Here is a 13,051-nt window from a genome sequence, read left to right on the forward strand (position 1 = left end):
GATGCTCCCTTTCCTACATTTGCTGCTGCCAGAGGGAATGGAGCCAGCATCCCACCCTTCTCTGGTCTCTGTTTTTCATGCCTCGTACCTTTGTGTTACCAGTGGGTAAGGTAGTGTGAGCAAGTAAGAGTTAGTAGTTTCTTCCATCAAGCCCCTACAGAAAGTGTCTGCTATGCCCCAGGTAACTGAGTGGTTAAGAAGTTAGCAAAAGGAGTTTTGAAAGAGACACTGACATTTAAAACAAAAGCCATGCTAAAAACGAAGACTAGATTAGACTCTTACTTTAGGCACATGTTTCCCTACCCCTTCCTATCTAGGCTGGGAAGAAGCTAGCAAGTTCAGACAGATGGTACCATATCACACTAAAGGAACACATTATGTATTTTTAGGGTCTTTTTTTTTCTGTGAAAGCTATACAATGAAATCTAATGCCAATTTTGCCTGTAAAATTTCACTAGGGTTTTTTTTTTTTAATTTTCTGGTTTATAATTTTCATTGTAGAGTTAAAAGTTGAAAAACAAGAGGTAAGTTACAGTGAAGTATTCTTTCACTTAAGGAATCCAATAGTTACTATGTTTCTTAATGTGTCTTAAAAATAATAGCACAGTTTTCCATGTGTCCTCTTTCTCAGCTTGTAAGGTGCCACTGGTATGGTATGCTTCAGAGGAAGCTAGGGTCTTACTCTTGAAGTTCTGGTTTGGAGAAATGAAAAGCATGTGGGCTTGAAGTAAGATAGATGCATGTTTACGTCTTGGTCCTGCCAGTCAGTGGCTCAGGGGCCTTGAGCCTTCTTCATAGGTATCAGTAGATCGGGGTCGACAAATATGTTCTATAAAGGGCCAAATACTAGTTTAGGCATTGTAGGAAAATCGCCTCTGTTGCAACTACTACTCAGTGCCGTGGTTGTAGCAGGAAAGCAGCCACAGACAGTAAACAAATGGGTGTGGCTATGTTCCAATACAACTTTATTCACAGTCACAAGCTGTGGGCCACATTTGGCCCATGCGCTGTAGTTTGCTGACCCCCGATACAGATAATGCTACCTTCCTCCCGGCGTCGCCACGAGGGCTGCATGCCATGTGTAAAATGATCAGAATAGGGGCTGGCTGACATCAGCTCTAAGGGTCAGCTCCCTTATCCCATGCCTCTGCGGGTCCCCGTGCTGCCACCTGGGACCCCAGTTACAATGTACTCACTGAGGGGACGTGTCTGTCAGCAGGGCATCAGACTACTCAGGAAAGAGTTTCTCTTTGCATCCTTCTTACTATGTGTGAAAGTACTTTCAAAGCTCTGAGCACAGTAACAATGCCAATTATTGTTTGTTTGTTTTTGTTTTGTTTTGTTTTCCTTCCTGGTGTCAGGGTGAGGAGAGAGGAAAGCATTCCCAAAGGAAGTGACCCCTGGGCCCAAGGCAGCCTCTTTATGAAATCTTCCTGTAGAGTTTTGAGGAAAAAGCAGAACTGATTGGGACAATGCCTCCCCCCCCCCCCCCCCCCGCCCCTCCGTTTCTGGATGGGTTTTCTGATTTTGTGATAAAGAGGGTCAAGGTATATATAAGATTTTAGTTTGAGAAAAAGGTGGCACGTTTGAGCAATTTCTGTTTGAGCCTCATGCCAACATGACAAGATCAAGATTTACAGGAAAATTGCTGTTGCATTGGAATTGGTAGCAAGAAATAGACTCTGCTCTATCCCTGGTTTAGAGAATAACCCTAAAAGTAAAATTTATTGGGAGTCTTTTTTAATTTTTTTTAGAAAGTGATATATTTCTCCTTTATAATATTTGGAAAATGGAGAAAAATATATAGGCATCAAACAAACTAAGAAACACAACCCAGCAAAGCTTTCCTCTCCCCCTCAAATGTTGATATTAGGTCTTTTACTCCTTCTCATCTTTTATAATAGACGGAGACTCTCCGCATCATTTTAGTTTACAAAATTGGAGTCATCTGCTATGTTCATAGCGTTACATCCGTAAGCCGCTCTTTTCACAATAACAGCGTGAAGTGAACACATTCCTGTGTGTGCAAAAACTTTTTACGACATCATTTTTAATGGCCTCAGAGGATTCCACATTTTGAGATAACACATTTATTTGGAGGCTGATCCTTCGAGACTGCCCTTTAGGAACTTTAACTCCTCCTTAGCACCTTTGTCAGAATTGGAGAAAGGAAAAGAGAGAGACGAGGCGGGGGTGGGGGGCGGCAGGGAGGGATCAAGGAAGGGAGAGATGGATTAAGCCTCAAATCAGTCCGATTATCTCCTTTTTAAAGTGGTGAAAGGTTTGGTGCAGGAGAATCGTAAAGCCTCATGATAGTCAGAGCTGCAGCGAGGCGACTGAGCAGGAGTCTGATGTGGCAACAGGCAAGCAGGATCCCCCTCTCCGCGTCGGCGGCTAGCCTGCTAGCGGGGGCATGGCCTCAGCCACAGGGCGGCACGGTGACAATTCGAGAGTTGACAGCGTGGATTCATATTGCAAAACCACCACATGCATGCCCCATCTTGATTAATTGGGTTGTTTCATCTTAGACATTCTCCTGTCACAGAACATTCTGTGCTTGCACAAGGGATAATGAGTTACCCCAGGGATAACCTCTTCAGAACTAATAAATCTCTAACTCTTAGAGTAGTGAATACATCAGCCCTTGTCTAAAGATACAAAGCAATACATTAATAACATTTAATATTATAACATTAGTGTCTGGGTGGGACACACTGTATGTTAGCAATTAACCCCTTCGTTTGTGGCATTGATGAATGAGATTAGAGTTGGATTTAAGGATTTGTTAAATGACAAAGTCCAGTGACCTTAATTACTCTAATCTTATCTGACCTAGATGAATGAAATGCATTTCTAGCACATAAAACGATAAGCATTGTTACCTTAATGCACAAACTGCTGGTTAGATCTCTAATGTTAAAAACAAAAGTGGAATGAGAAATAATGAAACATAGACTAATTTATACATAAATCTCCAAAAAGAAAATTAAATGTACCTCACATCTGGGCCACATAACATCTCCCTTCAGTCCTTCTCTAATTTCTAAATAAAAATTGCTTTCTTGCCCCGATTATAGAAGAGTTTTACCTACCCACTGTGAAGACAACAGGTGATAAAAAAAACTTGCAGAGAGAAAGTAAAAATAATCCATGATCTGATTACACAGATATAACCAATGTTCATATTTTGGTTTATTTCCTTCCAGCATATTTTCTATTAAATACATATATACTTTCCTAATATATGTATTTCCTATATATATTTATTTTCCTAATATGTAGGAATGGGAGCATGTTATACATATTATTAATAACATTCTCTTTTTAGGATAAACAATATGTCTTGGGCCAGTATTGTTCTTCTTCCTCCCTTCAGAACACAGAGACTTAATTGCTTTTGTCTGTCTTCAGAGCAGCTGCTACCGCCCCAACTTCTTGAGGTCTGTCCCCCAGACTCACTGCGGAAGACAATAAGCCTCCCAGATCCTACTTTCCTCACTGTGCGTGAAGCCCACCACATAGACCATTGTTAAAGATTTCGCTGCTAATTAAGTAGGAAAACAGATGATAGAAAAATAGCCACCATGGTAGGTTCTATAGGTCTGACGTCCTTAGACCTTCCCATTTCCCTGGCTGGGTGGTCCCTGCGTGGCATGAAAGGCTTGTTTGTCATCTTTGATCGTGGGTAGAAAGCTCATCAGACTCCCCCTCACTTAGGCCTTTTCCTACCGCCAGCCTCTATAGATGAGTGATTCTCAGGCTACCTGGGAAAAGATCCAGTAGCTGTTGATTTTGTTTTGCTTTTAAATATAATTTTTTGGGGATAAAATACACATCATCTGAAATTTACCCTTTTGCCATCTGTAAGTATACAGTTCAGGGTCATGAAGTACATTCACCGTACGTTCAAGGACATTGTTGTGCAACTATCACTACCATCTCTAGAACATGTTTCGTTTGCCCAAACTGAAACTCTGTACCTGTTAAACAATAATTCTCCATTCTCCTCTTCCCCCAGCCCCTGGCCACCCCACTTCTACTTTTTGACTCCCCCAGTTTGACTATGCTAAGTGCCTCATGTAAGTGGAATCATACAGTATTTGTCCTTTCTTGAGTGGCTTATTTCACTTAGCACGATGTCTTCAAGGTTCGTTCAGGCTGTGGCATATGCCAGAATTACCTCTCTTTGAAAGCTGAATAGCATTACGTTGTATGGATACCACACGTTTCAATCCATTCATTCATCAGTGGACACTTGTGTGGCTTCCACCTTTTAGCTATTGTGAATAATACTGCTTTGAATATGGGTGTACAAGTATCTGTTTGAGTCGCAGCTTTCAGTTCTTTCAATCCAGTGAAGTTGTTGGATCATGTGCTAATTTTGTTTTTCATTATTTGAGGAACCACCATACTGTTTTCTATAGAGTCTGTACTACTTCACCATTAGGGATGGAGGATGCGGGTTCTGATTTTTCCCTTGCCAAGATGTGTTATTTTCTGGGGGCTTCTGTTTGGTGTTGTTTTTGATAGTAGCCATCCCAGTGAGTATGAGGTAGGTATATTATTGTGGTTTTGATTTGCACTTTTTCTAATGATCAGTGATTTTGAGCATCTTTTCATGTGGTCATTGGCCATTTGGGGATCTTCTTTTGTGAAATGTCTATCTGAGTCCTTTGCTCATTTTTAAATTGAGTTGTTTGGGTTTCTTGGTTGTTTTGCTTTGTTTCATTTTTTAACTTCACTTCCATTATAAATTGATATTTTTATAAAATACAGTAAAATTACCTATCTGTGAATTACTGGATGCCAAAATGAAGGATGTTAAGTCCTAGGACATCTGTTTCTAGCCATAATGAAGTAATAGGGCTTGATTTACCCTTCCACCTTAAATGATTAGGAAACCAGCAAAATATATGAAACAGTGGTTTTCAGATATTGGACGAAAGTCCTTTTAGGAGTATGATCCTTTCACAGAAGGGAAACAAACAGGGTGAGACCTGCTTGGAGGCAGCCCAAAAGCACACCTTGAGAAGATCAAACTGATCTGTGGTAACGTACCTGTATTTCAGAACAAAGTTGACTGCTGTGTAAAGGAATATGACTAATGCCAGCACCCAGCAGTGGAAATTCACACTCTCCACAATCCAATTAAAAAATTACCAGGTATGCAAAGAAATAGGAAATATGATCTATAAGCAGAAAGAAAAATCAACTACCAGAAGATGAACTATAATGAAAATGAAACAGAAAAACGTGACACATAAAATATAATCCCCATTTAAAAAATATTAAATTTATTGGATAAAACATTACTCCATCGGATTGCTATAACAGTTTCTCAGTGTTTACTCCCAACTTCTGTACATATCACTCCGTGCACTAGTGACATTTCACAGGCCATCACCCGGTCCATGGAGAGCATTTGCTGTATCTCTGCTTAGACCAATTTTTTTTTTTTTTTAACTCCCAACAGATTGACTTGGATATGTGGTTAGGGCAAAAACCACCATTGACTACATTGCCATACAAGAACCTTGTGTCTCTAAGTGAATAACATATTTCAAGGAATTCCAGACAGAGCAGCTCCCACCTCAATGGGTTTTCAGCACCGTGCCAGACCCTGAGGGAACACCTGAGGTGTGTGATCCTCAGAGTGAAGTGTGGCAGGGAAATTTATGAGAAGCCTAATTAACACTGCCATTTTAGATAAGTAGAGGCACAAGGTTTTAAGTAAAACCCTTCTGAGCCTAATTATTCCTTATTTTAGCATGAACTTTAGAGGAAACTGTACTAAATCATTCTGGGAATAGGTCCTCAGTTCACAAGATGCTGAGAACTAATTACTGAATGCATTGAATTGTATGCATATTGTAACAGCACAGTTTAAAGACATGGTTGGAAGAGCCATCATGGTTGGAAGAGCCAGCTAGCTCTGTGAGGCAAATGTCTGTGGACACATTGTTCCAGAAGAGTATGGGGTGTTTTAGGTTCTGTTAATTAGCAGCTTTCCTTTACAGTCTTGAAGATTGCTGCTCAGCCTGTCCAGGTCACTAGTTAACTAATAAACGTTAACTATCTATAGCTACATGTCTGTGCATGTTTACTTATTCTTTCATTCATTCAGATCTGCTTAAGAAGTGTATAGTATCTGAGGGATTAATTTAAAAATTACACAATTGGCCTTTCTAAATTAAAAGCTCTGATATCATTTTACAGAATATAGCACTGTTGAATTCAAGTTAGATAGTTTTCGTTATTTTCTGTGGCAAAAGCACATCTGCCCAAGGGCAAGGAGTTGAGTCCTTAGGTGTGAACCTTGGAATCATTTGGCAAGAGCTGGTTGCCTAACATCGACTTCATCATCTACAGAGGTTCATCATCCCCTTTGGTTCCCCTGGAATCATTAGTGTGTGTTTCCTGTGAGGGGCCATTTTGGTCTGTTGATGAGGAAACAGGTGGCAGAGTGCTGAGTGATGTCTGCCTTGTCTGGGGGTTGGCACATATACCTCAAGTGGTCACAAGAATGATAGAAGTGATGTCCTAACTGAGCTAGCTTGGAAGTGAAAGAGGGCATGGGGCAACTGGGTGGCTCAGTCGGTTAAGTGTCTGACTCTTGATTTCGGCTCGGATCATGATCTCAGGGTCATGAGATCGAGCTCCGAATCAGGCTTTGCACTGGGTGTGGAACCTGCTTAAGAGTCTCTCTCATCCTCTCCCTCTCCTCACCCCACCACCTCTCTCTCTCTCTCTCAAAAAAAACGGAAGAGGGCAAATAGCCTTTTCATTTTGTAATATTAAGTCCATATCCCTTTATCCTGCTGTGCAAAATAGAATCTCATGGTGATTATAATCACGTCTTAGAGGATGATCTGCCAGGATACATGAAGAGTTGTCCCTGACTTGGGCATTCATATCTGAGCCTCTGGCTGAGTGCCCAGCCTAGCTGCAGACAACTGTAGCACATCTGTGAAACAGCACCTTTCCTGTTTTCAGTGGGACACTGCACTGTGGGTTACTCAGTTTCTCTATGAATTTCAGTAGGTGCTCCCTATATACATGCAGAAACTTCTCATAAGGTGACAAATGGCCCCTAGGGATGAATATTCTAGTTACTTTTGGTAACAGTAAATAAAATTATTTAGAAATGGATTGGAAGGCTTGTCTATGGAGGAAGGACCTGTGGTTATCCTTAGGCTTGGATAAACTGGCTTTATGAAATGAGAATGTAATATTCCTGACAGACTGTCTTTTTCATTTCATTTAAATAAATCACTTTCATTTAAAAATAATCATTGAGGGGGTAGAGGTGAACTCTTGTGTTAAAATAGAGATGGCAAAAAATTGGATAATAAGGACTCAATTTTTTTTCTGCCTCCTAGCTTTCCTCTTTGGCGTTCTCTGAACTTCTGTTATTGGTCACTTTTTTGTTGTTGTTTTGTCTGTGTCCTCTCTTGACACCCTCAGCCAATCCCTTGGTTTCAAATATCACCATTGCTTTGTAAAAGACAATCAAGTCTCTCTTTATAGATATGGACTTCCTGTTATGAGATAATCTCTATCAGCGAAGCCATCTTGATTTGGTTTTCTCTTGCTTGCATCCAAAAGAATCTCTTTTTCCTTTAAACAATAATAGGAGAGTGAATCACTCTGAAGCCAAGTCATGATCATGTCACTCTCACGTGCAGTAGTAATCTTTGGTAGTTCCTCACTCCCTACCAAAACACTGTAAATTTTGTCCCAACTTGCCTCTCCAAGCTCATTTCTTTTTTTTTTTAAGATTTGTTTCTTTATTTTATAGAATGAGAGAGAGAGAGCATGCACGTGCCAGAGCTCATGCAAGTGGGGGGAGGGACAGAGGGAGAGAATCACAAGCAGACTCCTAGCTGAGTGGGGAGACTGAGGCAGGGCTCGATCTCGACACTGAGATCATGACCTGAGCTGAAACCAAGAGTCAGATGCTTAACTGACTGAGTCACCCAGATGCCCCCAACCTCATTTCTTATATGCTTCATTTACATGATCCCTTCCAGTGGTTAAAACACTTTAAGAGCTGCAGGGGCTAGGAGAAGAGGGGCTGCCCAGCCTAGCAGCTGGCTAGGCCATGGACCAAAGCCAACTCCCCTTTCCCTGCCCTCACTCCACATCCAGAGACTGAACATGGAACTAACTGATGTCAGCCTGATTTTCACTTTTTTTTTTAAAGATTTTATTTATTTATTTGAGAGAGAGAGAATGAGAGAGAGGAGGGAGGGTCAGAGGGAGAAACAGACTCCCTGCCTAGCAGGGAGCCCGATGCGGGACTCGATCCAGGGACTCCAGGATCATGACCTGAGCCGAAGGCAGTCGCTTAACCAACTGAGCCACCCAGGCGCCCTGATTTTCACTTTTGTTTGGGAGTGGGAGATGATCTTGGAAAGTTCTTCTGTGTCCCATTATAGAAAAAGAAGAAATCGAATGTCCTGAAAGGTGTGGATTGCCTTTGAGAATGATTCCTGGACCCCTGAGCTCCAGGATCAGCAAGCTCTCTGTATTGTTGTGCCCTCGAGATACAAGGTTCTCCTCTGGCAGCAGGAGGCTTACCTAGAGAATGGTGTAGCTGCAAGACCCAACTTCAGTGCACAGAAGAACAAAGAGGAACAAGGCATTCAGGTGGCCAGCATGAGGGGACACACGCAGAAAGCATCAGGTTACTATTACACAGCTGTTTCTGCTGCCATCTGAGAAGAACTCAGAGAGCCTGTTCCTGTTTGTGACAGCAAGCTCAGGGGTTCGGTCCATTCCAGTAACCCTAAAGAGGGAAATTCCCCATCACGAAAGAGAGTCAAAACCCAAGGTAGAGTGGGAGGTAATGGGCATTCCTCCTACAGTGATGTCCCTTTCTGCAAAGCCCCACCTGGTTCCTAAGTTCTCTATGCAGAGTAAACATGGAAACTAGCCAGTTAATCCCAGTCTCCTTCCCCCTTCTCCTTGTGACTCCCAAGAGTGGGAACCATACCCCTCAAGCACTCCTTGGGTCAGATGAGATCATGGGCCTGAAGAATGGAACTGGAAATGGTGCCAAGGGAGCAAGATATTTTCATCCCCTCCTTTGGTCAGAGAGCTCCCAGGACTAAAGAAAGTAATTATGCTGACCACAGGAAGTCCCAGGATTCTTAGCACAGTGATGAGCCTATCAAATTCCATGACCCACAGGTCTTCCAGACTTTCCCACAGTCAGACTTGTCCAAATCCCACACCTGCTCAGAGGATGTTAGCCCAAATGGTACATATGTTTACAGACTGCAGAAGCTGCACTGAGGGTCAAGTTGAAACTGCCACTCCTTTCCAAATCCAGGACATCCCTAGCAGCAAGACAGAGAGAGAACCAAAGCCCCTCTGAACACACAGATAACTGCCTTTGGAATGATCTAAAACCTCTCCTACAACAGCCCCCACTTCCAGCCAACCAGGGCCATAATTCCTCTCTGAATGCCAACTGCCCATGACTCTGCATTCTGGCATCAGCCCCCAGACCAGCTGCTCCCATGTGTCTCCTGGCCTAGGACAGGCCTGGGGGAGAAAACAAACTGATTCCTTCTGTAGAATGTAGCCTGGCCAGCTATATTTCACTGCTCCTACATGGTATTGGGACAAATAAATTTGATGCCCCCAAACCAAGCAGTTTCCTCTGTCTCCTACCAGGGAAATAGCTCTTTGGAAAATCCCTATATCTCCTCCCCCTTCTCCCTTCAGCCCTTCCACTAATGTTGGGTGGAGATCCCCCCACCCTGGGAGAGAATCCAGATAGACTGTTTCATGAGCAGCTGAAACATCAGTAGCTTTCCTTTCAAACTCTCAGAAATATCCGGCATATGCTTTTACCTAATGAGAAAGTATTCACATAGCACAAACAATGCAGAATGCTGGGGTGTTACACGGAACTCCCAAGTAACCATAACGGTTTATACAGGTCATGATGATTCAGTACCAACGCCTAGGTAAGGGACTTGGGCCCCAGACAGATGTGGGGGCTCTGCTTGTCCTTATAGGATACAGACATGTGTCCTTTTCTCCAGTTGAAGTGGTTCTACCTTCAACAAACTCCCTTGTGGGCCCCTAGGATCCAACCACCCAGATCATATAGTTCCTGAGCAAAGAGTTTTGGCTGAAATGACAGGAGGCATTTTTATAAAGAGTAGTAGAGGAATCAGTACCACAGTACTCTCCCCAGGTATGACTGTTTATTAACATGGACTTGCAAATTGATCTAGGGGTCTCTCCTCTGATAGCAGATGACTCCTGATGAAAGCTAGGTACCTGGGCAAGAAGAGCCATCTCCTGATAGTATTGGTATGCCACATTCTCTGTCCCTAGGGCGATTACCCTCAACCCCAACATGCCAGGGGGCAGATAGGCCTCCTTGGATTTGCAGGAATGATAAGCTCAACAATGGAAAGGACAGATATCCCCAGTTGTGCACCTAGACCTGGTCTTTCTGGAGTCATTGGGCCAGACAATAGGGGAAAAATCCTAGATGACTTGGGGCGCCTGGGTGGCTCAGTTGGTTAAGCGACTGCTTTCGGCTCAGGTCATGATCCCAGGGTCCTGGGATCGAGTCCCACATCGGGCTCCCTGCTCTGCGTGGAGCCTGCTTCTCCCTCTCCCACTCCCCCTGCTTGTGTTCCCTCTCTCGCTGTGTCTCTCTCTGTCAGATAAATAAATAAAATCTTTAAAAAAAAAAAATCCTAGATGACTGAAACTTCTCTCCTGGCCAAGCCATCTTCGGTGGTCTAGACTGAGGGGAGCACTTCCAAAATCCCCAGAGTTGTCTGTGGAGAGGTTTCAACAGCATTTGGCAAAAGAATGCCCAGGCCTTCTCCCTGGGATAAGCATGGCAGGCATCAGGCCCAGCATGGAGATAACCAGGATGATCCCCGGCTCTCAGTGAACATTTCCATTTTCCATTTCCAGCGATGACTTTCTAAAAGCAATGCCCCACAGATGGGCACTGGTTGGGCTTTGAGTTTGGGATGGGCCTTAATGCCATGAAGAGAGATGTGAACTTAAATGTCAACACAAGATCCAACAAACGTGATACCTTAAAAGATGAGAGGCTTGGTGTGCCCTGGAGAGATGATGAGTTACACTCAGGTGGCTCCAAGATGCTGCCTGCTTAGCAGAGGATGGTTTCCCTGCCATATGGTGGGTACCCTGCAGGAGGAAGGCATGGGCCTTGGGCCATTCCCTCCTGTGTCTCAAGGTCCAGGAGGCAATAATCGTTTTTGCAAAATCTCAGAGAGCCAGTCAGACCCACCAAAGGGCTAATGGCCAGCTTTGTCATAGTCATTGCTACTTGTTGGTTCTTCTAGAAACCCCATTAGCTTCTACACACAGCTCCCCCAGTTTGACACAACCAAGGCAGAAGCCCATGAATAAATCTCTGGCAAGCCACCATGTGCATTCTGCTCGTATATTTCTCTGAAACCTCCCACCATGTGCAGTCCAGTCGTCAGTGCCGAACTTGCCATTGGGGAACCTCAAGCTTCTCCAGATTCCACCGTATGTGGTGGGCCTGATGGTGGGCTCAGACATTGGTACTTTGATTAAATAGTCCCATCTTAGGGTCTGCTGCTGCTCTGCTTGTTCTGCTTCTGTGAGTATCCAGATGTCTTCTCTGGTACAGCTTGCCTCCAGAGCCTGTCCTTTCCCAAACCTGCTCTCCATTATGATGTGTTGAATATCCAAGTTGGCAATGCCTGCTTGTACCATCATACCATCAAGACTGCTGTTGATTCACATGACAACTCCCCTCTAACTCTTACACCCAACTTGCCATCTGTGAATAGCACGCCAGGAATGGGCATTAATACACGAAATCCTCAAATTGCATGTTCTAATGCCAACCCTCAGCCCAGTGGGAATGACCCAGCCACTTCTCACTCCAACCATATGACCTGAATACCATGGGAACCAGCATGTCTTTCAGTGGAGCCTGATTTGATGTCACACAAACCTACAGTGGGTCATGGGAGTAGGTGCCATTTCCTTACCATGGTCCCAGTGGAGGCAGAGGAACTTCCCAAAAGATGTTGGTGTTCCAGAAGAAGGCACACTTGGCCATCCCAATAACCTACCTCAAAATTCAGCAGATGCAGCACCTTGCAAGCCTGGAGGCCCTAGGGGTCCTGACTCCTTCATTACGCTGAGGAATGGCATGCCTTCTATGTCTATGGACCCTGATCTCTAGGTCATAGAGTTAGAAGTAAAGTCCCAGGCTATACACAGCACTGGGATCCTCAACCTGGGTTATTGCACAGGGGATAATGGCAAGCCAGACTTCAGAATGGCACTAGCATTACCTGGCAGGGTGGGTCTGGGGTCAGCAGAAGTTCTGGCCATCCTTCTGGGTACAGGTGCGTCCATGTCACGCCTCAGCCCAGTGAGATCACTGAACTCTCTCAAGTAAGAGCAAAGTATTAATAAAATGCACCCCCCAAAAAAAGGAAGAAGAAGAAGAAGAGGAAAAGAAAAAGAAAAAGAACTAAGTTATTAACAAGTTGGGTGTAGGGTAGGGATAGCAAGGACATCTTTCTTTTTTAAAAATAATTAAGTTTAGGACATTTGCTTTTCAGTTTACAAGCTCCTCAGCCCTGTCCATCTCTCTAAATATACAAATACAGCTCCTTCACTCTTCACCATCTGCTCAGCTAAGTGCTTCCTTCCCTTATGCCCGCCCCCCACCCGGCCGCTCCCTCCCTGCTGCCCTCCCCCACTCTTCCGCTGGGTGCTGCAGCAGGCAGCCTTCTTTTGGGGACATAATCCAGCAGAAGAGCTTCAGCTTCCCAGCACAGTGTCCTCCTGGTTTGGGGAGGGGGAGTGAAGTCTGTCCTGGGGGGGGATCTCTGTGGCTTTTTTCCCCCCCTGTGGCTTTTTATTCACCAGTATGCCCTTCTTTACCCCCCGCCCTTGTTCTCTGTTCTCCTTTTCCTCAGAATTCCCAGGTGAATTTTATTAATGTAGGAGTGGAACAGATGCTAAAAGTTATCCAAGATTTTGTTTTTGTTTTTGTATT

The 13,051-nt window shown here is 43.9% G+C and overlaps 1 long non-coding RNA gene and 2 pseudogenes across 1 annotated transcript in view; all 3 read left to right on the forward strand.

The window, feature by feature from the left end:
* LOC135365391 (uncharacterized) overlaps window positions 1-13,051 on the forward strand; it is a 384,630-nt gene that overhangs the window by 328,956 nt on the left and 42,623 nt on the right. The gene's annotated exons all lie outside the window — the stretch shown is intronic.
* Window positions 8,821-10,099, forward strand: LOC135361448 (B-cell CLL/lymphoma 9 protein-like; annotated as a pseudogene).
* LOC123854492 (B-cell CLL/lymphoma 9 protein-like) lies at window positions 11,473-12,226 on the forward strand (annotated as a pseudogene).

Source organism: Mirounga angustirostris, unplaced genomic scaffold, assembly GCF_029215605.1.
Source record: "Mirounga angustirostris isolate CCGP_5_RB_7025 unplaced genomic scaffold, mMirAng1.0.hap1 SCAF_7, whole genome shotgun sequence".
NCBI lineage: Eukaryota > Metazoa > Chordata > Mammalia > Carnivora > Phocidae > Mirounga > Mirounga angustirostris.